The sequence below is a fragment of the Phaenicophaeus curvirostris genome, chromosome 12 (assembly GCF_032191515.1).
Source record: "Phaenicophaeus curvirostris isolate KB17595 chromosome 12, BPBGC_Pcur_1.0, whole genome shotgun sequence".
Lineage (NCBI taxonomy): Eukaryota > Metazoa > Chordata > Aves > Cuculiformes > Cuculidae > Phaenicophaeus > Phaenicophaeus curvirostris.
The window spans coordinates 2,939,352-2,964,336 of NC_091403.1; the positions used below are offsets into that span (position 1 = coordinate 2,939,352).

At 42.5% G+C, this 24,985-nt stretch overlaps 1 long non-coding RNA gene across 1 annotated transcript; it reads left to right on the plus strand.

The window, feature by feature from the left end:
• Positions 1-20,079: 20,079 nt before the first annotated feature.
• Positions 20,080-23,289, plus strand: LOC138725850 (uncharacterized). Its single transcript, XR_011338315.1, has 3 exons — positions 20,080-20,151; positions 21,050-21,064; positions 23,219-23,289. It is a non-coding gene; the product is annotated as an uncharacterized lncRNA (long non-coding RNA).
• Positions 23,290-24,985: the final 1,696 nt, after the last annotated feature.

The window sequence follows — 24,985 nt, forward strand, 5'->3', positions numbered from 1 at the left end:
TTCCCTTTGGTATCCTGCATCTTCATTACTTAATTCCTGATAAAGGGATGAGTACATAATCTAGAAACTATTCTCCGTCTTCTCTGAAAATGGTTCAAAACCAATTGTCGTTATGGCTATATTTTGTAAGATGTGATTGACCAAGTGTGAAGGTTAATACAGAGCTTTCTTCCAGCATTGTAGTTAACGATCTTTGCATTCAAATTGTATTCTGTATTCTAAGTTATTAAGATATTCACTTAAACATAAGTCACTGAATTCTTGACCTGATTATGTCTTGGAAAGAGTGGTCAGATTCTGGAGCAGTGATGTATTATAGAAGTATGTTCATACCGTCCAGTTTGACAATAAATACATTGCTTTTTATTAAGGACAAGCTGCCAGATAACAGTTTTATCAGCCTTGCTTGTGAAACAGAAAAGGTATTTATGCCCCAATTCACCAAATGCTGTAGCATGCACTCAGAATATTTAAAAAAATAAAGGTGTCCTCCATGCTCTGTCTGCAATATTGTTTCCTCAGCTTGGCCTAAATGGGATTAAGCCCATGCTGCCAGGATTTCCCAAATGCCAGTGTTTCAGACGCTTGGAAAGACAATGCAGGGCTCATGCTTTACTGCATGCTACTAGTTAGAATCACCTTCTCCATCATATCCATCCCAAGATCGCCATAGTGCGTTTCAAATATTAATAAGACTGCTCTGCTCTTAGAGACCATTTCTTATTTGTGGTTCATAAAGAACTGCAACTGAGTCACCTCCATTTTTCAGATGGCGCAATTACATTTCAGGAAAGGGGATAGTTTGTTCAATCCACAGAGCGGGTTGCACCGAATGTAATAGCCAGTCAAGATCCTGTGATCCAGAAACTAGACAGAGCACTAGTGGCCAAACCCTGGAAAGGGTTAATATTTATATTGCCATCTAGTTACTAACTGGTCTACATTATTTTTAGCGTTAATGTTTCTGCACTCTGTCAGTTCCAGATAAATCAAATGCATTCTTTTTCAGTAACTGTATAGCAGAGGGATTTAAGCAGTGATTGTGATTAGTGCCAAGAATAACCATCTTTCACTGCCAGTGCTTTAGACAAACATCCTGTCCTCCAGAGCTGAATTTAATCTGCAAGAATTTCTGCTCAGTGCCTTGGCTTTCCCTTACATTGTAACCACTTCTGTTAAGGCCCCGACCTCAGATCTCTTCCACATAATAAGAATTTAACTCATTATTTTTCTCTTGACTTTTTCCACGAGAGAAGTGACAGCTTTAATACTTTGAACAAAGCTCTTGGAGCTTCTTTAAATCAGTCTCCTGCTTTACTAAAGCCTCCTGCAAAATACGATAAAAATCCTGAGGCACTGAAGCTTTTCAGGTTGCACTTTTAGCCACAGAAACAATTTTGAAGTTTACTCAAGAGATGCCTTTAGTCATCTGCAGTTATGTGAGACGTAGACATTGAGAACATCGCACTAATGAGTCCGATCTGTCTGCAATTACTTACTCTTTGCCTTCAGCTACACAAGCATGAGTATTTTGTCTCGTCTAAATATTCATCTTTTGTTTGCATTTTTTAACAATAGATGAGTTGAAATGACACAGTATTTCTAAAATGTAGCGCAGTTTCTCTTGATCCAGTCTGAGCATCTGAGAGTTATGTTTAGTTCTACTTTTTCTGTGTAAATTGTTAGCTGTTAAAAAAAAAACCAGTGGCCTGGATGGCAAAGTTGGGGGGTGTGGGTGTGTGTTAAAGGTTTATACTTGACACAATTTACTGAGGAGGAGAGCTCATTGCTTTACTAACAACTTAAAGATTGCTCTTTATTGTTATTTGGAATTTACTGAGTTGAATTGGTCACTGTGGGGATATTTGCGTTATGACCTAAGATGGAGATGTGTTAGGAAACAAAATGGGTAAATTCTTCAAACTTAGACTGAACTTTTGTCTCATAAAAACATTGGAGACTTCAGCTGAATGTTTATTTCTCTTCTCTCTTTGGTTATTGTTGTTGCCTGCATGTGGTTTCTCCTGCTTACATCTGCTCCTGGTTGGCCCTTTTCCTTGAAAGTCAGTGTGTTTCACTACGTGGAGGTTTAGTCACAGTCGGGTCTGTCTGTGGAGAAAACAGGGGTCTGCTCTTAAACATTTATTACCAAAATCAGGAACAGTATCTCCTGTAAGTCAAGATCGAGTCCTTCAGTGGTATTTATCATGTGTTATTAGTGCAGGACACTCAGTCCCTAAATTCATGAAACTGCAGTGCAGGAACTGAATTTGTCCCCTCATATGTCTGGTCAAGAAATATGAGAAACCGTGTTCTCTTAAACAGCTTTGAAAATTAGTGAGTTCAAGCACCCAGATGTTGTAGGAATGTGTGTTATGACTTCAAACAGGGGAGTGTTAGGAAATAAATTGGATATATTCCTCAGGCCTGGACAGAACTTTGGCTTCATGAAACCAGTTCTGGTTTTAGCTAAATGTTTGTATGCCAGCTTAACTTTGGTTATGTTTCTTTTTGCCTCAGAAAAATGAAAGTGAGTGAGAACTTTAGTATGAATACGTTGTTCTTGCTAATCTCTTGTATTTATTGCTGATCTTTTCTGATCTGGGACTTTGCGTTACTGAGATTTCACACAAACTGTAGGGGGGGGAATGAGTTAAAAAAGATGACTTCAGACAGACAGCTTCATTGGTCATTCCACTGTGCTTGGCTTGCACTCCATTTGCCGTCCTCTATCATTTGGTGAGATAATAAGGCTATTTAGGGTAACAAGCCAAACCAACCGCTGCTGTGACACGCCTGTGATGCTTCCACATCCTGTAGCCCAGCAATCCAAGCCACAGAGAGATAATTTGCTGGTTAGTTTCTTGACTCTTCAGGAGTCATCTTGGATCTCTTCCAAATCATGGGAGTGGCTCCTTATTATATGATCAGATCACTCGTAGTTTGGTTTGTACAAAATCTGGTTGTCTGAAAAGAGGCTAGATACAATAATTTCTTTTTAAAGGTATTCTATTTCTCTCCTAGAAATGGAAAAACTAAATATGCTCAATATCTCCTAGACTAAATGCTTTGTAAAACGAAACAGGCTGCCAGTGTTCCCATCTCAGAAGATGTCAGAGCCCATTCAGATCTTTCCTATCTTAAGGGTAACACCCACTAAAAAGAAAACCTTCAACCTGTAGTCATTTTTCAGAAGTATTTGCCAGCAGCAGAGTACGTGCTCTTTGGTCGCCGTGTACATTCATAATAAGTAAATTCATAATGTCCACTAAGGAAGATAAACAGGTATTCCCTTTGCTTTTGTTGTTTCACACCCTTTTTCCTCTCTGCTTAACATGTCGGATGGTTCCTAATATACTAAAATTGTCTTTGAATGGAGGGAGAGATGCTGGATACAGAATAGAAAGTTGTCTATTCTTTTCTTCTGGGACTTTAAGGCAGGCACAGGTTAGGAAGTGGTTTTGGGATTTGCACAGAGGTCTCTAAGCCTGGTGGGTCATATTGCAGTGGAATTGAGATGCCAGCACAGCTTTGGATCCATGTGAATGCGCATTGGAAATGGGGCTGGCCTAACACCAAAGAACAGGAAAGTAAATCCTGTGCTGGAGGAGAAAAAAATTTCACTGTGAGCAAGAGCAGGAACTCAAAACATGAGATGACAGCTTACCACCCTCTAATAGACACGATGAAAGATATTGCTGTATCTCTACTGTGTTGCAAAAGGTAAGCAAGGTAAGGATTGGGGAAGACTATACTTGGATTTTTCCGAAACAGGTAAATGCTGGTAATTCATAGATTGGGTCAGCAAACAGACCATTTGAGGCTTGTTTTTTTCTGATACTTTCTTCCAAGCAGGGATTGTACTATTTGTAGTTGCTCAACGCCAGTAAAAATTGCGATGTTGAAAGGGTAAGTCAGACCTGCAGTGACACTACTGATAATAAATCAGAATCATGTTTAAAATTAGGTAAACTCAGGTGTTGCTGTGGTCCCTTTTGATCTTGCAGACAAGTGGTGGCTTTTGAGACATCGGTGCATTTATTTGAGTCTAGACCACCTTCAGAGTTCAAACAGAAAAACAGGGCATGCTGAAAGCCATGACTTCATTTCTTAGAACTTTTAACAGCTGTATAGCTCAAAGACAAATAACTCATCCCTGGCTGGTCCCTGTAATAATACAGGCATCCAGAAAATGCCTGGCATTTTTTGGTTCACTACTTGGGATCAAATTCCTCTGATTTTGTATCCCTCTCAACTAAGAACAGACTAGTCTTAATGTTGCAGCCCCAAGGAGCAATCCTGCACCCTGCTGCAGCTTTGTTTCGACACACATGATATGGTCCCTGGAAAATCCTGCTGCATTGGCATTAGTTGTTCAGTCTCATGTCCAGCCCCTTCCACTGGCTGCGTTCCTGTTGTTTCATTTGCATTTTCAAAGAAAAAGGTATCTATTTGCTCAAAACCCACTAAGCAGCTCTTCAGCCTAACTGCTTCCACTGAGCCCCAGGGAGCTCTGTAATGCAGCTAGTTCCCACAGCTAATTTTAGGAGCCAGTTCTGAATGCCCTAATGACTTTTTATTCCTACAGAAACTCTTCTGTGATGAGAAATCTTGAGCTGTCGAAGCACAGCATTTCAAAGGGCAGAAATTCTGAAATCAAAAGGAAAGAAGAGTCTGTCCTGGCAGCCAAAGTGGGAAATGTTTTGCTTAAGATTAACAGTCTGAGAGTAGATATGACTCCTCTGCATAAAAACAGCAAGAAGGTAAGTGCAGATTTGGGAGATAGGGAGCTATTTAAATTCACAACACTGTTGGCAAGTTGTAAGTGGAATTGATATATATTGGTCCTGAATCAGTTTAGGTAGGGAGGGAATTCTGGAGTAGTCATTAGGTATGGCTAGAAGGGAGTAAAAATCAACCCACTTTTGACAGCAAGAATGAGGAACAGGCTTATACAGTCACAGTAAGGGTTTAGCCTCAGGGCCCTTCTGTCTCTGTCCCTTACAAAGTGTTAGTGAAATTTGTGATGGGAACCCAGTGCTAGGGTTACAGGTTAATCAGCCTGAACCATTTAATCTAAACAACCGCCCAGATCACTGCAGGCTGTGGAAATGGATCTGAGCTTTCTGGGAACTGGCTGTGTTTTCTCCAGGAGGACTGTATTTCACTGTGATGTACTTCCCAAGCATGCGGTGTGCGACAGACTGTAAGGTCTGGTACAGCCGTGATTCTGCATGGCTGGAGTTGGTGTCTAAGGCACTTCTGCTGGCTGCAGTATCTTAAAAGCACTGCTTCTAGTACAGATTTCAGGTCCTGCTCGTGTCTGCATGTCTTGGTGCATCCAGTTAATTTCTCTGCTATTGCAAATACTACCAATAGAGAACATTTTACTTTGATTTCATCCAATCTGCCGGTTTTAATATCCTTTCTCATACTTTCCCTGAGATCTCAGTAGACTGTACTGCAAATTGGTTTTTTCTTGTCAAGTCAACTGTAGCTGATTAAATTAAGATGGAAATGCACATTTATAATATCTTACAGCATTCCTCTCATGCAGTCTTGGGTGTTTATAACCTGCCCTTCATTGCCTCACAGTCAGGTTTACGTTGAAATCTTTACCCTTCTTTCACAGCCTGGCCAACTCTTGAGAGCTTTTTTTGTCTTATTCCTTCATGCATGTTATTCACTGCCCAAAATCAAATATAGAGTCTCGAAGTTGAGGACTGGGTAGAAAGGAAGGGCATTTGAGTGACCGAGCCTGCAGAGTCTCCCTGCTGCTGCCTGCCTTAGAGGCCACTTTCCAGCAAAGCCTGAGCTGCTGTTGAAAGCTGCATTTCCTGCTACACGCAGCTCTCAACCAAAGCTGGAATCAAAACAAGAGCAAACCCAGTGTGGACTCTGGCAAAGATCATCCTCTCTTCATATATAAAAGGGAAGCATTTAGCCTGACCTCATAAAAGAGAGAACTTAAAGGACTGTTCTACACTTTGAAATCTTAGCCTCGATGGCATAGAAACAAAATGCTGACTTGGGAATTTCAGCAGCTCGTTTCATATTCTGCTCAGCCTGCTGTACTTCCTGAGCATGAATTGGCCATTGCATCATCCCAGGAAAACGAAGGTTATTGGGTCACTGGCTGCCCTCACAATCTGCTCAGTAAGGAATTTCTCAAAGGCATAGACCTGTGCCCGGAATAACATTTAACAGGGTCTGGAAAATTATGCCTGCTACAAGCAGAGACCTCTTAAACATTTTCAGGAGGCCTACCGTTTGGATGAATTAGAAGCACACACCCCTCTATAAATATCACTTAAAGCAGCTGCTTCCAGCAACTACGAAGAGAAATAGCTGAGGGAGAGTCCAGATGATTTTGCTAGTAGCTTAGTGCATTTCCTAACATATGGGACTGTGCTAAATGAAGACAAATTGGTGTCAAGATTTTCCTGATCCTATTTGCCTCCAGAATATGTCAGGAAAACTTCTATTACACAGCCACTCACTCTACATGCAAACTGAACCCAGGAGTGCAGGTATGGCTGAAACTTCATGCAAAACAATGCTGCCTCTTTCCTTGCAAGTGCTGTATATTCTGTGTGTGCCGTACAGGAGTCCTTTCTTTTGAGGGACAGAACGGTTCCTACTTTCTCTGAATTGCATAACAGACTACAAAGGACAATTCTGTGGCTTTGTTCTCTGACTGGATTGCACCGTTTCAACAGGGATCCTGGGACGGAGAAACTTCCCACCCACTGGTCAAATGCAGTGACATACAAGATTCAGCTTGCTGATAGCAGAAAAGCGTTGTCGCTGTAGAAACAAACGTGTTGTGCTGTGCAGTCTCATGCTATCTCTCCACTTGTCCTGGTGTGATTTGACTGTGAGCTTCGAGGGTCTCCCCAAGGTCTTCTACAGAGCTTCTCTTCACTCAGCTGCACCTACTGGCGCTGAGGTTCCTGCATACCTGTGTGAGTGGCCCACTTCTGCTGTCTTTGCCCTCATCACTGTGGGGGTGTTTGACTGGAAAGCATTTCCTGCTCACATTCATCTATTCAGACACTCTCTTTGCCTACAGGAAGGAGGCGAGTTGATGATTAAGCAATTGTTTCGGGAAGTGATTTTGGGTGAAGCTTTGCCTTTTCGTTTTCAATTTGTTCCTTGCCTGTGGACTGAGCATAAGAGAAAAGCTCTATCAATCCTAACTGGTGCTTCTGGCATACCATTGCTTAGGACCACTTAACTTGGCTTTGCTTGAAAGCGGTTGAGAGATCGAAGAGAAAGAGGAAGGAAGCAAGCAGGAAAGCATCATCGTATGATGGATTTCTGGAGGATTTTTCTTCCAGCTGCTGCTCAGCCCAACTCAGCTTCACAAGCCAAACCAGCTTTGTTAACGGTGCTTTATTGCTTCTTGCCTTCTCTCGAAGCTGTTTTGATTTGTTAGCACCTCTCTGGTATGAAGTTGGTCTGAGACCTGATGAGACTTGAAGCATACGATGCTTCTGCATGGCTAAGTCACAGCCATAGATGCTGTTTGCACTGTCCAGCTGTAGGGATAGGCAGTGAAAGCCATTCGTGTTCTTCTCTAGGAAGTGTTTCTGATTTCTCCCATGTTTGCCTTGCGATGTCGCTTGGTCCTATGCCCAGAAAAGCTGCTGCTTGTGCTCCCTCACCTGATCCCACACCAAGACCATTTTTCACCTCTTCTTCAGCAAGCAATGCTGGACAGTATCGCAGTTTTTCTTCAGGCAAAGTGTGAAACTGCAAGTGCACTAGTGACCACATTCCGCACAGCATCCTTGTGCTACAGAGATAGATGAAATGTCTGTAGACAGAATGATCAAAGCTTGAAAATATTTGTGGAATAATTTCTGGTTAGCAAGCCCACTTTTATAATAGGCAACATATGAGAAGAAAAGGCGCAAGGGAACGCAGGCTTTGGAAAATGGAGCTCAGTGCAAAATTATATATTGCATATTGTTTTAGGAAAAAAACAATGTAAGTAGTGCTTAACTCTGATTAGAGAAAATCTAAAACATCTGCAAGAGCTCTTGAATAAACCATAGAAAGTGGGAAGAATTCAAGAAATGCTGGGAAACAAAGGAACAAAGAGCTGTGTGGAATTTATGTGTCTGCCCTAATATGCCAAGCTTTCCCCCCATACGTGTTGTCACCACTGCTAGGCAAAAATTGTACTGTCACTATTTCATTTTGCAAAACTTCCACTAATGATCTTTAGCCTGAGAGCTGAGTTTCTTTTACCATTGAGCTACTTGGCTCTTGGCAATTTTCTCTCCATTTTCTTACTGAGCGTAGATAATGCTATTCATTTTTCTCAGTAGAGAGAGATATTTAGGGTTAACTTGGGCAAAGAGTTAATTTGGCATCGCTTCTAAAGTGTTCTCAGATTAAAATGATGACATAATAATCTGAAATGGTATAAGCTTCAATGCTAATTTTGCCTCTTGATAGATTACCTTTTAACTCATTTATATTCCCTAAAGACATTTGGGTGAAGTAGATCAACCAAAGAAAATTGCCCTCTGTAGACACACCCTGAAATAGCCCGTGTTTCAGATCCAGCACAACACTTACCCAAACTTATCAGAAGCAGAGCTAGGCACCGTTCCTGCCCCTTCTTGTGGAAGGAGTTTTATCTGCACCTCTAAAATCCATGGAAGCACAAGAAGTACAACCAGTACCCTTCAGGCACGGGGACGTAGGAAAATAAATTATTTCACATACTTGTGGAAAAATTTTCCTATAGCCAGGGAAAAGGTTGGTTGGTTTGTTTGTTTTAAATTAGAGAAGCACCCTTCTTCAGGAGTCTAAGGTAAGTAGGATTTGGCAGAAACCACCTGCTTCGGCACAAAACTGAACTGTGTTGTAGGAATGGTCAACAAATTAATTTCTCTTAATTTAATTTTCAAATTATCAACAAAAATATCAAAACCTATTCACAACAGTATTGCACAGAGGCATGAGATCCAGGTAGTGAAATGACAGAAAACATCTTCCCTTTTCCCCTCACCCAAATTCAAACAAAACAGTTTTTCTCATTCGTGCTATGTTTGCCTCGGAATCAACTGCTCTCATCATGAAGAGGAAACAAAATAAGGGAAAGTTCTCATTTGTGGTAATCTGTAGCATTCCCTGTAACAAAGAAAAGGGATGACCTTCCTTGGTTGTATTTCAATTTTCATATGATTGCTTCTGGTGTCCAGTCTCTCACTTAGGATTGAGTATCTCTATGCTATGTTGCTGTGAGAAATCCAGCTCTACAAATGGACAAAGCTAACACCAAGTCTATGTGTTCCTTCTTGTCAGGGTAATTTTTCTTTGAGGTACAAATCATTGTTGTGATAGACAAGCAGAGATCCATTTTGTGCACAAAAATGAAATGTTTAACCCTCTTCTCCATTGTCAAAATCATCAGGACTGCAGTCTCACACAATATGCCTCCCCTGTCCTTATTTAATTTATCAGCTGCGCCCACAGGGAAGCACTGACCACTGTAAATGGCCTATAACTGATAACTTAGATGCCAGTAATTGTCATCTCTCAGCACCAGGGAGCTCTGCACAAGCTGTGAAGCCCTTCCAAAAACTGGACGGAACCTCTGGCAGGGGCTATGCTAGTGCTGAAGGAGCTTCCTTTACCTGTCACACTGGCACTGTACAACCCTCTATCTGAATTTAAAAAAAAGGGGGAGGGAGGGCAACTACTTGTAGTTTTAGCAGTAAAAATGCAGCATCAAAAATGTTCTCTGTTATCCAGTTCCTGTGCGTGGTGACGTGAAATGTGCTGCTACTCAGGCACGTATCTGCAAAGGCATTTGGGGATGCTGAAGCAGTACCATATTTGGCCACTTCTCCTCGTAGTCCCTGTCTGGCTACAGAGAAGGCTTTTGCATCCTGCTAGCATTCCCAGAGTGCTGCTAAAAGCGCATTAGAAAACTCTGCTTTCAATCTTCAGAGCTGTCAAACAGCTTTAAAGAGATGCTGACTCTTTTGAAATAGAAAAAGAAAAAAACTTTCAAAACAACTGAAGTTGCTCTCTATGCACTTTTCCCCCACCCGGATAATAAGTATGTTCTCTCCATTTTCAACTTTGAACTTGTTTGTATCATATTTGCTTGCATACATAACATTTTTAGGGGCTGCTCCAAGTGACAGTAGTGCATAGTAATCTGAATTATCTGAGCCCTGAGATATTTGCAGTTTGTGCAGCTAAACTACTCTTAAGCATTCCATTTTTTTCCATCACTGATTTGAGTTCTAGATTTCCTCCCTGCCTAAATTTGATGTGTAAAGAAAAGAGGGAGTCGTTCAACAAGAGTAGCTTGTCATAGGGGAAGGCCTGGAGCAGCAATACGTCATGTTGAACAGTTTTGAGGAAACGTTTCTAGCAACTCATTAGGATCACCAAACCCCTGAGGAAATCAGTGTGTACTCTAGGAAACAGAGCATCCTATTGAGGGCCTTAAGTGCTCAATAAAGAAAAGAGAAAAGTCAGAATTTAACTACAGTAGCCTTTAAGGTTTCCATTCCAAAAAGGGCAAGTGATGGAGACGGCAGAAAAAGGCAAGTAGCTAGTGTATATAAATCTCTTCATCTGCTCCTAAAATCTAATGGAAAACAAAGCTGGAGACTATGAAAATCTCATAGATTCTTTGTGCCTAATAAACCAAGTAATCTCCCTCAGTAACTTCGCAACATGTCTTTTTAAAAGTTAGTTTAGCTTTAGAGAGAAATATCGACTTGCCAAGAGTCATGCAAGCCACATCTCTAGCAGTGATTTGCTACTTATTTGTTGCTGCAGTTCCCAGGGGGCCTTAGCTGACTTTTTCTAAGCTGATAAAAGAACAGTGTTTTCATGAAAGAATGGGAAAGACTTTGACCATGAAAAGTTATGTCTCCGTTCTCTTGCTCCAGGGTACAGCGCTGGGAAAGGATTCTCTGGAATTATGCTGCTATTGGGATGAAAACCCTTCTCAGTGCTCTGCTCACCTCATTCAAGGTTGATGTCTCCTCCATGCAGGCTGGTGTCACACCTCAGGCAGCCAGTTCCACGTGTTTCAGAAGGCCACAGATCTTTGGGTGATTCCTCCATGAGCTAAACGTTGTAAGTGAGCAAGTTTAACTCTCTTCCTTCTCTGAGGTATGTTCTAGGCTGTCATCTGTGATTCACAAGGGATAAGAACTGCAACCGAACATTTTTCCCATCTGCGCTACTAACCTTCTGCAACAGGAATTCCCCCGGCTGAGTCAAAACTACAAGGCAACACTAGTAGCTGAACTGTTAGACCTGAAGAGTTTTGGCTTTTGTGAGAACTGTGCAGTTGAAAGGCTAATGACTGACTTTGTCTTTCTTCCTCAGAGGAGTTTTGAAAACTTTCTGCTCTCAAGAGTAAACTATGTAGTCTGATGCATAGGAGTAGCTTCCCAAGAAGGTTCTGTGCCCTTAAAGACCAGATAAAAAGATGCACTTAGCCTGTAAAAACACTGTTTGAAGGGCTGGTGTTTCTCATTTGGTTGGTTTGGTTTTCTTTAAAATAAATATAAAGAGTGGTCTCTTCAGGCATAGGAAAAGGCTGACTGTAGACAAAGGAATTCCTATTTCATCATAGAAAAGGTAACACGTTGTCTTGTCATCTTATAGCAATGTTCAGTTTTGTGGCTATCTATCAGTTTTAACCTGCTACTTCAATGAAACAGACATTTGTAAGTTTGTCTTGCTATTTAGATAGATGCGGGGATAGATCTGAAATCACGTTATGCTGCTTTAAGTAGAAATGTCAGCAGGCTTGGGAAGTTTCAGGTTACGTTGTGCATCGCTCCTCAGTTTCAAACACTCTCTGCCCAGACTGTGAAAGCAGAGCTGGTGACAGAGCTGTGAGCAGCCCGGTTTGGCCCTGCACTAACCAGTCTGATACAGACGCCTCGGGACGTGCTTCACAGCTCCATGCAGCTCTGCCAGGGGACTCTGACATGCCTGCAGGCTTTGAAGTGGAAGAGGATAGAAGCAGATTGGATGTCTTCTGTCTCTGCAAGAAACAAAGGTGATGCCTCTGAGAGCTGTGCTGTATCCTGGCCTAGAGGGGTCATACAGTAGCACTTCTGAAATTGCAATGATGAATTTGAATGAGTCTTGATAACAGCTATTGCATTCCAAGAAAATCCCAGTCCTTGCCTTGAAGGATGAAAAGATTATTGTGTTAGGGTTTTTTAATCATTCCATATTTTGTTACTAAAGATCTAATGGTTTTTTTTTGTAAGAAGCTGGATGTTGTTCTTTGTATTCTGGCAAAATTCCAAGCTGAATAATTGCATTCTTAATTCTTACCACATTTCCTGCCCTCAGCAGCAGTGGCGTGCCATGCTGCTCTGCATGGAGCTCTTCAAGTGCTGGCATGTCAGAAGAACAACTCCCAGCACAAACAGTTGTAGTATGCAAAGTGTGTTAGAATCAAAGGCATTGAAAAAGCGCGAGCTATTATTTTGAATCAATAAATGTCTTAAAACTTGAACCAGATTTTTTCATGCCAATAGCCCCCCATGGCAGGGAGAGGACCTGTGTTCTTTTTAGATTTCCCAAAGAGACTTTCTTTTCTCTACTAACATCTTATTATGGTACCATAAACAAACTGATCAAAAAGGCAAATCCTTCCATAGAGTCTTCTTCGTTCCTTCCCATTATGTGTTTGCACAGATCCATTCACTGTCAGCATGGCCTCTCCTTGTCTCTTTTCAGAATCCTCTGCAGCGGTAAAGGCAAACCTTCAGTGCCAAACTCGAGATGGTGTCTCACCAGAAGATTATGTCAGCCAGTTGGACACCTCATTCTCCCACAGACTTCCTGTATGACATTAGTCAGACCTCAGTCTACGCGTTCTACCCCATCTGTAAAATGGGGTAATTGTGCATAAACCTCACAGAGATACCTAGCAAGATTAAATGTGCTAAAGAATGATAGGTGCTTTGATCTTGCACTGCTCTAGTTCCTGGAGAGCTTTGCAGGGATGCGAATATGAATCTAACTTGTAATGACAGTTCTTCTGTAGAAGAGGAAAACCAGTGGGCCATGCTGTATAGTCAACTTGCCTTTTTGTTTTGTCCTTATTTTCTGAAGAAGTTCAAAGCAGCCTCTACTTCATAGTCATATTTTTATCTGTACAGATAACTGCAGGTAAACAGGATTGAAAAGGACATCCCAGCACGGTGCCATTCTATGCAGGCAACTATACTGGAAGCATTTCTGCAGCACACTAGATGTCTGCCAGGTCAGCATGAGGGAACAGACTGCTGTATTAGTGTTACTCAAGAGGTCCCTATTTTTATTTGCCAAGATTTAAAGGCTTAGTCCGGAGGCAATAGTAACAAACTGGAGCTTGCTCCCTACCAGGCAACACTGTTAAGCATACCCTAACAGAGGGAAGATACAACACTGGTAGGATCATGATAAAAATAAAACCATTTAGTTATCTAAACTAATCCCTTGTCAAATTCCCTAGATCCTCTAGGCAATGTATGTGCAGTTAAGATGTTAATTGGTATGGGAATGTGTTGGGTAAGTTACAGCAGTTATCGCTATTGGAGATAGCTTATCATCCACAGCTCAGTAACACACTTGTCTGGCACTCGCTGGTGTCAAGTGCTTCAAATGTGTTACTGTGGACAGCAGCTACCTAATCTGCTAGTTGTAAATACGACAGGCTACTGATTGTCTGCACGTTTCCTCTGTTGAGATATAAGTGTCTTCTGCCAGGACTAGGGGACCTATATAGCCCAGTGCCAATGAGCAAGAAGCCACGACATTCCTGGTTTCCTGCTTTTTAATTTTCAGACAATGTGTTCTGGACCACAAGGCTAAGAATCTAAAGCAAGGAAAATTCCCTACCCCTGCAGGAATGGATGGTTTAGGAACATAAATAAGTTAGGAATGTCTAGTTTTGAATGCAAGTAGCCAGATGGTTTTTCTTCCATTCCCCAGGCATTAAGCATAAGGTTGGGTGAAATCACGAGACTGATGTGGAGAGTTAAATATGTGTTAAAAGCTACTGTTCAGCTTTGCTAGCAATACAGCCAGGATTCTCATTTTAAGTAATGGAGTCTGTATATCTTAAAGCCATAGTTTGGAGAACTAAATTCTTCCAGATTCAGGAATATCTTGGAATTCTCTAAGTCATGTCTTTTTTTGATAGCTCAAAAAGCAGACACACATAGATTGTCTTTCATTAGTACGCCCACAGCCAATACTCCAGTTGTCCTCTTGCCTCAGCAGCAGAAATCCAACAGTGATAGTTAGTCATCACAATTTCATGGGCACAATCAGTGGACAGTAGGGTAATATGTTTTGCAATAATAAAGCATATGTGTAAGGCTGTTTCCAGGTGAGCTGCTGAAACGGAGTTGCAATAGCTCGAGACTAGTGGCTTTTGATTGAAGCTCCGTTCTCTATCTCATTCCAGCATCCAGAAAAAAACACCCCAAGACTTAGATCATCTTGTTGTCTGCCAGATCCCATTTACTGTTGCCACTTGCCTCTTGAACAGCCAAACCTCAGTCCTCTTCAGCAGCTGGTGGCAGCCACCAAATGACTATGTGGGGAATGAAGCATTTGAAAAACCAGCTACGCAGTTTGCTTAAAAATTCTCTGCCTGTCCTGGAAAACTCTGTCAACTGAAGATTTTGGCAATGCCTGTGTTGTGCTCGGGAAGCTTCGGTAGCTGAATTTATACCAGAGCATCAGTTCTATCTGCATCTGAAGCGGAGTGGTGATAAGGGGGAGAGATGGAAAAAAACCCAAACAAACCCTTCATTCTGAGTGGCTATGTATGGCAGGAATAAGCTGTTCTTTGATGCATATCGTTAGCTGAAAGGTGATTGAATCAGTTACTTTTTCCCTTTTTTTTCCCCCCCCAGGAACTTCTGCAGTAATAAACAGGGGTTTACGGCATTCTGACAAGTTTACCTTGGCACGTGGCATTAGGATGCTTGGTAGTAATGCTGACAAGACTAAACCATTGTGTTTGTGGTGTCCTGAGCTTACAGTGTAAGTAACTTCAGATAATACATCTCTTCCCAGTCCTGACTGCTGTGGATCCTGACAGTTGCAGCATTCAGGAACTTTTGAAATCTGAGATTTTATTGTTCTTTTCCAAATAAGCAGGCTAGCCCTGGCCATCAGAATTTATCCTAGTGGCCATGGCATTGATGGAGAAAGGTATTTGCTATGATGGATCTGAAATATCTACATATATACACTCTCTCACTCACACACACTGTCTCTTGGGAGGAGGCAGAGCATCTGTATCCAAGGTAATATTTTCTTTTGCAGCTGATTTCTTCATGACACCCTGCCCACGATGGAAAAAATTCTTTTGGTGAGGCACTTAAGCAGAGATAATTTTTTTTGATGGAATTTAACTGAGGTTGTGTTTCCAAAGGCCCACAAACACTGTGTATAATGAAACTTTGGCAAAGGCACATTATACGACTTTGGCACAGAGAAGCTTGCATCTATAAAAGGCAAGACCTGTCCTTTGTTTCTTCCTTAGTAAATCAATGAATTATGTTGTGGTATTTTAGCATCAACTTAGCATACTTTATTTTCCCATCTAATTTACAGGCCAGTGGAAAATAGAGATTGACCAAGTTGACTAATGGCTTAGAGAATGTTCGTAAAAGACTAGAAAGCAAACAGTTCCTCAGCTCTACAGACAGCAGGCAGCACCGAAAATCATTTATTGTGTGGTATTACAAGCTTCAGGTGCCACAAGACAGCTAAATGGGGTTTAAAGCTGTACTAGCAAGAAGTAAACTTGAAATGGCGTTTAAGCACAAGGGGAAAGTCAGGCAGCATGTATGTAAGAGAAATTACTGGTATAGACAATATATCATTAACATCAAATGGTACTGAATTTTAGTTTGCGAATGGTTATAAGAAGAATGGTACAGCCCTGACTGTATCACCCATTTGCTCTATGCACTGCCAGTTAATGACGAAAGAACTGCAGTCTTGCTTTGCCTGAAGTTTTCCCCAACAGCAGGTTTTGAGGAAACCTGTTTAACTTCTGCTGTAATCTAAATTTTTCTGATATTTACAGTTTTTCCACTCGGACTGCTATGGAGAAATACCTTCAAAAAAGTAATTTCAGGCAGAGATGTCAAAATTAAAATCTCCATCACAGTATTTTGCTACAGTTTTGACTTGTTCTGTTATTGTCTAGATAAGATTTTAAATACTCCCAATATGACACAAGCAGTGCAAGACAGTGTTCACTCACGCTTCCTTATTCAGCAGCTTGAGAGAGCAGCCAGAACCTCAACCCAGTAAGAAATCCCAAGTATGGCTATGAAATCCTATCTGCCAGGACTGACTGCAGCTGTGAGCTCAGTCTGATGCTTTTGCCTCTAGTCAGAAGCTGCCTGCCAAGACCCATCACTCACACTGGTATCCTAAAGGCGAGGTGGAGGGCTGCGCAACTCTTGGCTGCCTTGTTAAGACCGAATTCCATCAAAGGATGCTGTTCCCTTACGTGCGCACATTTGCTATTCACTCACTTTAATGACTGTGTGAGTTGCCATTTGTGGTAGCTGTTTCACTTATGTTAAAATAAACACTGAATTATGTACGCAGCCAACAGCAGCCTTAACATAGGCAGGCACCACAACTGTTTGTAAACTCTTTTTGCACAACAGCAATTGTTTTGAAATGGGAGTGATCTCCAGCTATGCTCCAACTTCTGCACTTGCCCATGTCAGTTGTAAAAAAACTGCATCTTCAGGATCCCAGAGAAGTGTGAAGTCATGGACACCCAGGGGCTAATTCTAAAGTCATTTGCCCGAGCATAATTAGAAGTAATCAGCTGAAGTCTGTGAAATCATCCTGGCATGAAACGGCTTGCAAGATCAGAATCAAGACTTCCCTCTTGTCGTTAAGTCATTTTAACTGGATACTTCTGATCAGAAGGGAGGTAAAACAGAAACAAGGGCAAAACTCTACCTCAAGCAAAGATCCTGAAAGACCTGGGTTTCTTTTCCTACCTTGGAAAAGAATGAGCTTATTCCAAATTTAAAGCAGGGAAAGTCAGCTTCTGAATCAAGTGTTGGAGCCCTCCTCTTTACTATGTGTTCTAGTCAAGACACTGTTTCATTTGCCTTAAGTGACATTGTGGCTAAATGCTGAATGATTAATCTGTAGTCTAAATGTGATTATTGATTGTGCAAGGGAACGGCATTTGGGAAAACGTGCATACAGTTATCTTGCAGGTCTCTTTTCCTGCAAGCACAGAACTAGCATCTCTTTTCTATGGATTGTTCCTCTTCCACAGAATCCATTATGACTTACAAAATCATTTGCACTTTAACAGCAAGCTTTTGTTGAGTTTCTATGCTCTTCCTCAGAATGGCACTTATATTCCTCTAATGGCAACAATCATGGTTGTTACACTCTGAGGGATGACGGACCTTTCTCAAGTTGTGCTGGTTGTATCTCATGCCATCCCCTCTTTTGTCTGGTCTGTCTGAGACTCCACAACAGCCTTGAAGTGCTTACCTTCAACTCTAACCTCACACACTTCTGATTTTTAGTATAGATACGTTCTCCACTTGACCACCCCACTGCTGTCCTAAAACCCCATTCTTACGGCTTCAGTATATTTATGTTTCAGTGTCTATCTGATGATATTTCCTCAGTCATTATCTGCCAAGTGTGATTCCACGCTTTTCCAGCTTTTTCTTTGCTTCCCCATTCCATTTCCTGGTTTACCTACTGCCTCTGCTTCAACCAAGCCCCTCATCGTAAGAGAAAAATTAGATCAAGCCTGCAGAAGTAGTGGAGACAAAATTATCTGAAGGTTACAGAGGCTCAAGACTTCCTTTAGAATGTCCCTGTGCAACACTGAATCAAAACTGATGTTAGCATTCCAGTGGTCCTAGAGGTTTCACAGGGATCCACTGTCTCTGTGAGAGGTCAGGTCTTTAGGACAGAGGCCATTTAAACTCTCAGTCTGACTGTAAGGGCTTTGGAGCCACACAGTACAGACTATAATGCGTAATATAAATATGTGTACTGCACTAACCAGTGTTAAGAGAAGAACTTAAAAGCTTTTTCAACACCCCTAGTAAATCCATTGGTTTAACTAGAACTCCCAGCCAAAACTGAGATGAGGAAAACAAAACTCAGAATATCAGGACTTGCTGAAAGTCAGAAGGTAAGCAGAAAGCTGGATTTGGAGTTGGTTCTCAATACACGTTTCTAGGCCACTATCTTACTTCTTAGCATAAGTATTCTGATAGATGCATCATTCTCAACTATGTATTTTAGTTGTCTGTTAATTAGTTCAGACCCTTTTTTTCAAACAACTGTTCCCTCAATTAGGACAGCTGCACAGTTTAGATGAAAGGCCACCCACAGCTGTATCCAAACTGGAGCTGTGGTAATTAAACCCAAATAATTAAGACATTTGTGAGTGGCACATGAAACCTCTGGAAACTGGCAGTAAATTTTTTTGTGCAGGCTTATGTCACAGTGGGCTGGAAGCCAGAGCTGCTGTGAGTTTGCATGTGTGTGTGTGGAGAGCTCGCTGAGCTCGCTTCTTTGTCTTCTTCAGGGAGGAAGAGATCAGTATGCAAGTGTCAGCTTCCCAATTAAGCCCCCCTTTCATGGGTTATTAAGCAAATAAACTTCCCTCCCCCCCAAAAAAAAACCACAAAAACATTTCTAAATGATATTACCAATTTAAACCATTTTTGAGACCAAAAGAAAAATACTGTTATGTTAAACTGTATAATGAGTTTTCAGCAGACACAATTTAAATGCTAAGTTATTAACCGTTATACATCTGTATTTATACAGGGAACCGTATTTGACTCTTTCAGAGAGTTTCAGATCCATGCCACACTCAGTTCCATGATGCTATGGTTACACTTGAAACTCCAGAGATGTTTAAATCTTCAATTTAGCTTATGAAACCCCTGTGGATTCAGTGTGCTGGACTTTAGCCCAGACTTTAATAGCCAGTCTGAAGCCTTACAGGGAGAGTTCTGGAAAATGCTTTGGCATTGGCAGACTTCTTTCTTACCTGCCCATATTAGACCAAAGAAGCACTGGCAAAAAGTATGACTCAGGCACTCTGAAAACTCCAGAGTGGAAGAACGTTGGATATATTCAACCCAATCATGGTGTAAAAAGGAAGCGGAAAAAACCCCCACTTCACTCCCTGGAGTCCAGACATAAATCATAGAAGAAAGTTCTTGTCAGCAAACTGAGAAGCTAACTTCATGAATTATGGAGTAATAAGACTCTTCCTTACTTGAAATTTCCCTTCTAAGACGTAACTTTATCCTCCACATCAACTGAAGACTTCAACTCCTGCAAGTAGAAGGTTAGCTGGTAGACCTGAGGGGCGTTAATCTCAGTGAAATAAATAGACAGAGCCTGATTTTTCCCCCAGGCATTTCCTAGATTCCAATAGTAAAATTCTAGTGGACAGAGCCTATCTAGTGTTGTTAATTAAAATCAAGCTGCAGAAGGTGATTGACTCATTTCCTAAGACCAGTAGGAGTAACCTACTGCAGTGATCTTAGTAAGGAATAGTGGCTAGAGACTAAAGCTTTCCTTTGAAAAGGATCTCTTCACCCATAACCATTCAAGTTCCATTTCCTTAACCCAAATGCCAAGATCCAAGGAAGAGAAAAGAAAACAAAAAGCAAATGGGAAGAGAGACAGTTAGTGGTTCTGTTTATAACTAATGCGGGGGGGAAAAAAAATCAGTTCTTATCTAAACCCAGAAAAAGGCTCTTCTATAGAGTGCTTTGGTCACATGTTGTACACGTGCAAAGATTTCCTAAACTAGAAACAGGAATTAGACTCCTGGTAAAAGATGCGAAACACTGAGAGCACTTATTTTTCACTTTGTGTGAGCTCAACATAGAAACACAGTGGGCTTGTTAGAACCTGCATGCGAGTATTTCGTCGCGCATCACAGCCAGCGGGGCTGCAGCTCCGGAGAGCCCAGGAGTGCTGCTCACATTCTTGAGTGCCATCTGCTGGCACCTTCTCTGTTGTCTTTGCCGTATACACAGCCTGTGATCGCCCAGAGTCTCCTTGAATCCACCCCACTGCTTCTGCGAGACAGACGGATATCCCAAGGTATTTAAAAACGGAGCTAACCTGTCTCCCCATGCAGACTTTGTATCAGAGCCTCTGAGCAGCAATGCTACAGCCTTGGAAAACTAGTAGGAAAACTCTGGACTATGTTTTGCATGGAGCAAGGCTGAAGACGTTGTGTGGTGCTGCTTTTGAAGCTACTGAAAGAGAGAATGTGGAAGGCTGATAGGCTCTTATCTAGTTAGAGATGCTTGCTTGCTTCACTTTTTTTTTTTAAGACACTATGAGTCACACTGTGTCTCTTAATTTTCTCAGTAAATTGTGTGTGGTCATGTTTGTGCACACCTGTTTGTAAAATTATACTTAATAATGAAGAAAAACTCTGTATTTTGGTGTTAAAACTCTTGCCTACCTTACATTTGCAGAAGGTTTTGTATTCCATTAATTCTATAGATACCAGAATGCAATTCTCTTCTTCGCATATGCTGTTTTTAGTAACCCTAATATACTACACAAAAGCTTTAATTTTTGTTGGTCCTGACATTAGACAAATCTTTAGTCAGATTTGGAAAGTGGGCAGCAGATAAATAGATGATATTTTTTCAGTGACCTCTCTACTAGCTCTGAGGAGCCATCACGGTTCTTTCTATGCTAGGTGATTGTAAACTTGTGGGTAATCATAGTGCTCTGATATAAGCAGGTGATTTAAGTACAACTTTTTGAGTGGCCACATGTGATCAAAACTCTCTGAAAGTTCAGGACCCTTAAAATGAGGTCTATCGTACCTCACAGGAAAGAGGCACAGTCAGGTGAGTAGTCTAGAAAAGAGAAAAGGAAGAAAGCAAGGTGGGTAATTTCTGTCTCAAGTTTGTACGGAACAAATTATGGGATTTCTGTGTCTGGCATTCAAAGTCTTACCTCAGCTGTTACTTCCCTGCAGGTACATGTCTCAGAGGTGAGTCCAGGTGAGCTGGCGTATTTTACCTGTCTAGGGGCTTGGACAGGCAAGCATGGACTCATCTCACTGCAGTGAGGTGTGAACACACCTTGTAAACCGTGATTGTTCCTGCTGTCCACTCTGCCCATCTGACCAAGCTTACAGCCCTCAGGAAGAGCCGGCAGAAAGGAACAGGCTGTGCCTGAAGCCCTTCCTTTGCACGGGCTGGTACCTCTGCTCCTTGAACTTCTATTTTTGTGGTAAACTAAGCTGGATTACACACTGGAGCTGCTGAAGTGCAAGGACATCTCCTCTTCTGCTCTCCACAGGCACAGAGGCAAAGCACTCGGATGCGGCTGATAATGTTTCAAAACGCTGTGGTGTTTTGGTTTCCTGGTTGGTGGCACCCTGCATTATCTCCAACTCTTTACATGTCCTTCCTAAAGAATACTAATGAATTTGAAAATTGGATGCCTTTACTAATAGCTTGCATCTTATAAACTGTGAATCTACCCTTGAAGAAGGCTTTAACAATTAAAGCCTGAAAAACAGAGCTATTCTCCAGCTTCTAGGTAAACAAAACAAAACCACAGCTTTAAAAATGAGTCTCTGGAGCGCAGTCAAAGCCTATGGGGCCATTTCATAATCTCCCTGTGCCACTGAGCTCTGATCTTTACAACAGCACAGTAGTCTGCTTTATCTATACACACTAGATTTTGCAGCTATACTGTATAATATAACATATTTTATGCATTGCTGAGTGAAATGGCGTTCACTGCCCTTTCCTCTGAGGGTTTTGGCGTGCAGGTCTTTCTGTGTGGCTGTCGTTTTCATCGCCCCTGTGCAGGCAGGCGTGTGAACGCCGTGGTGTTCGCTCACGGCCGGTGGAACTCGAGCTGTGCCCACGGGACCGGTGCCACCTCTGGCTGGGCCACTGCCCGCAGGCATGGAGCACCCGGGCTGCCATGGCTCCGCAGTCAAAGGCGCTGTTATCGCTGCTGGGACGAGGAAGGGCAGCTGGGGGTCTGGGCGATGGCAGGTTGAACACGAGCCAGAAGTGCCCTGGCACCCAAGAGGGCCGACTGTGTCCTGGGGTGCATCAAGCACAGCATCACTACCCGGGAGAAGGAGGGGATCGTCCCACTCTGCTCCTCACTGGTGCAGCCCCACCTTGAGTGCTCTGTGCGGTTTGGGGCACCACGGTGTAAAGATGATATAAAACTGCTGGAGAATGTTCACAGGAGGCAAAAAAAAAGTTGATTAAGGGTTTAGAGGGGAAGATGTACAAGTGATGGCTGAAGTAACTTGGTCTGTTTGGCCTGGAGGAGACTAAGGGGGAGCCTCATCGCAGTCTGCAGCTTCCTCAGGAGGGAGGAGGAAGAGCAGACACTGATCTTTTCTCTCTGGGGACCAACGATAGGACCCGAGGGAACGGCAGGGAGATGTGCCAGGGGACGGTTAGGCTGGGCATGGTTTAGTGTTTGATAGGAACGGTTGGACTCGATGATCTAGTGGGTCTCTTCCAACCTGGTCATTCTATGATTCTATGACATTAGGAGCAGGTTCTTCCCCCAGAGGGTGGTGGAGCACTGGCACGGCTCCCCGGGAAGCAATCATGAGCCAAGCCTGACAATGTTGCAGAGGCGTTTGGGCGATGCCCTCAGCCCACGGTGCGAACGGTGAGGTTGTCCTGTGCAGGGCCAGGAGCTGGACTCCACGGTCCCTGTGAGTCCCTTCCGGCTCAGGATATTCTGTAATTCGGTAAAACTCTTCTTGAGTTTTACTCAAAAGAAGTCTGACACTTCTCTCTCAGATTTTTCCTCCCTTTTATGAGGTAAAAAACCTATCTTTGTTCCTGCTTTTTGACCCCCTCCTGCCTGCCTGGGCTCGGGGCTTTTCCCGCCATTTTGGGCCGAGGGCAGAAGCCACAGGAGGCCGCGGTGGGCTGGCTTACGAAAGGCGGATGATTTATAAAACGCTCTGCTGGGTTTTTAAACGCCATTAGCACTTTTAAGGGCTACTGGAGCAGAGCTGACAAAGTGCACGCTTGAGTTTTTCCTGACCCCTGGCCCCCCCTCTAGGCAGATCCCTGTTCTACAAGCAGGGCACGGGGTGAACTGAGGCCATTATGAGGCCGACACGACTGACTTGGCTTTTTGTGTGATTTGGTAGGACAAACAGCATGAAGAAGCAGAAGGACACTGCCCAGTGAAGTTACTACAAGAGGCTGCTGCAAGAGGGAAAAGCTGCTGCTCTCCTGCGTGGCTGAATGGCTGCTCTTCACAGCAGACACACACAGACTCTCAGGGAAGGAGCGCAGTGGACACCAAACTGGCAAAATGGAAAGTAAGATGAAAGGAAAATGTGAGATCATCTCTCAGATGCACAGCTCTTTACTGCTTACCTAGTCTACCATGTGAAAATTGGATATTTATTGCCCTTTTCTGTCACAAATCCCTACCCAAAGCACCAGCAATTCACATCTCTGCTTGGAGTTGCTGTGGGGAGGACCTTTCCCCTTGCTCTGTGACTTGCTCTGTTACTTCTAGACCAGAGGGTTTTGAGCATTTTCTTGTGAACTCACTGCAGATGCTGGAGGAGTGCTGACCTGCAAGCCCTGCAAGCTTCCCTCGTGAAAGCAGTTTGAACAACACAGGCTTCTGATGGAAGCATGCATGTGAGCTCACCTCTGAACAGAAGAGCCCCTCCCCCCCCCCAGCTGCCTTGATCTTTTTATCTGAGGATTTTCAAGTCTGAAAATCTGTATAATTATTTTGAGGGATAGTGTCAGAATCTTTGAAGATTTAATTGGGGGGTTTGGGGCCAATCCCTACACTAGATATAGTGCACTTTTTTGCTGGCTTGTTTTCCTGCTTCTTTCTTGTGTCGTGTAGTGTTCTGGAGCTCTGCCTGCTGTTGGAGTGCTAGTTAAAACTGCTTCACTGCTTTGGGGCTTCTATGGATGGTGGGCTTTGACAGGATAAAAATTTAATGTAACACAGATCTCACAGACAGGCATTTCTGCACGCCTTCTGTTACTGAACTCCCTCATAATGATTAAGATCTTCTAGTTTCCATTGCCCCTTCTTGCTCAGGGTGCCTTCACTTATCTTGGAATGCGACAAGGGTAGAGAAAAAACATTCCTGAGTCAATACTAAGTACCTTTCTACACTGGGTCTTGTTCTTTACAAAGTGTTTATTTTGGGAGAGCCTTGAAATTGTATTCTGTCAAGTTTCTCCCTTTCCTGTATGAGTGGTCCCCTAAGTATAAACCTATGCCTGTTTAAGAAGAGGCAGGCAGAATCAATGAACCGATCTGCAGTGCCAGAAAACCTGGACTTTGTTCCTTTCATCTGCTGTTTGAGCAGCCATTCCCTATCATGTATCTACCTGGAGGGCAGAGAGTTGCACAAAGAGGTTAATTTTCATCTTCCACCTCCAAAACAGCTTAAGGCTTTAGAGAATACCATATCTAAAATAGAAGTGTCCAGCCGCCTCAGTAATATGAACTCCCTCTCCCCCAGACCTGCCAAGAATGCTGCATTTTGCTGCATACCAATCACTGCAAGGTGAAAAGTAGAACAATGTCTCATAGACAGGCTGTCAAAATGCAAAGGAGATTTTCAATTTGAAAGACTAATCATGAGGAAGGGCTGAAAAGAAGAGGGTTTAGTTGGATGTTTTTGTCACAAGTTTACAGTGTCTTCTCCTGTGCCTTCTTTCACGTTTAGAAATTTTGTATCTGCAGATCAAGCACAGGTATCCTTTCAGAGAGCCAGGCAAGAAAGTGTGTGTCTTGCTCTGAAACAAAAATGTATAGGGCTTTTTACCTCCACCTTCACCCTATTTTGATACAGAAGTTTTAATCTGGCAGCCAAGGTTTGAAAGTTTTATACCTCTAGTTTGCTAATGAATGTGAGATTTAGCATCCAAGAGTC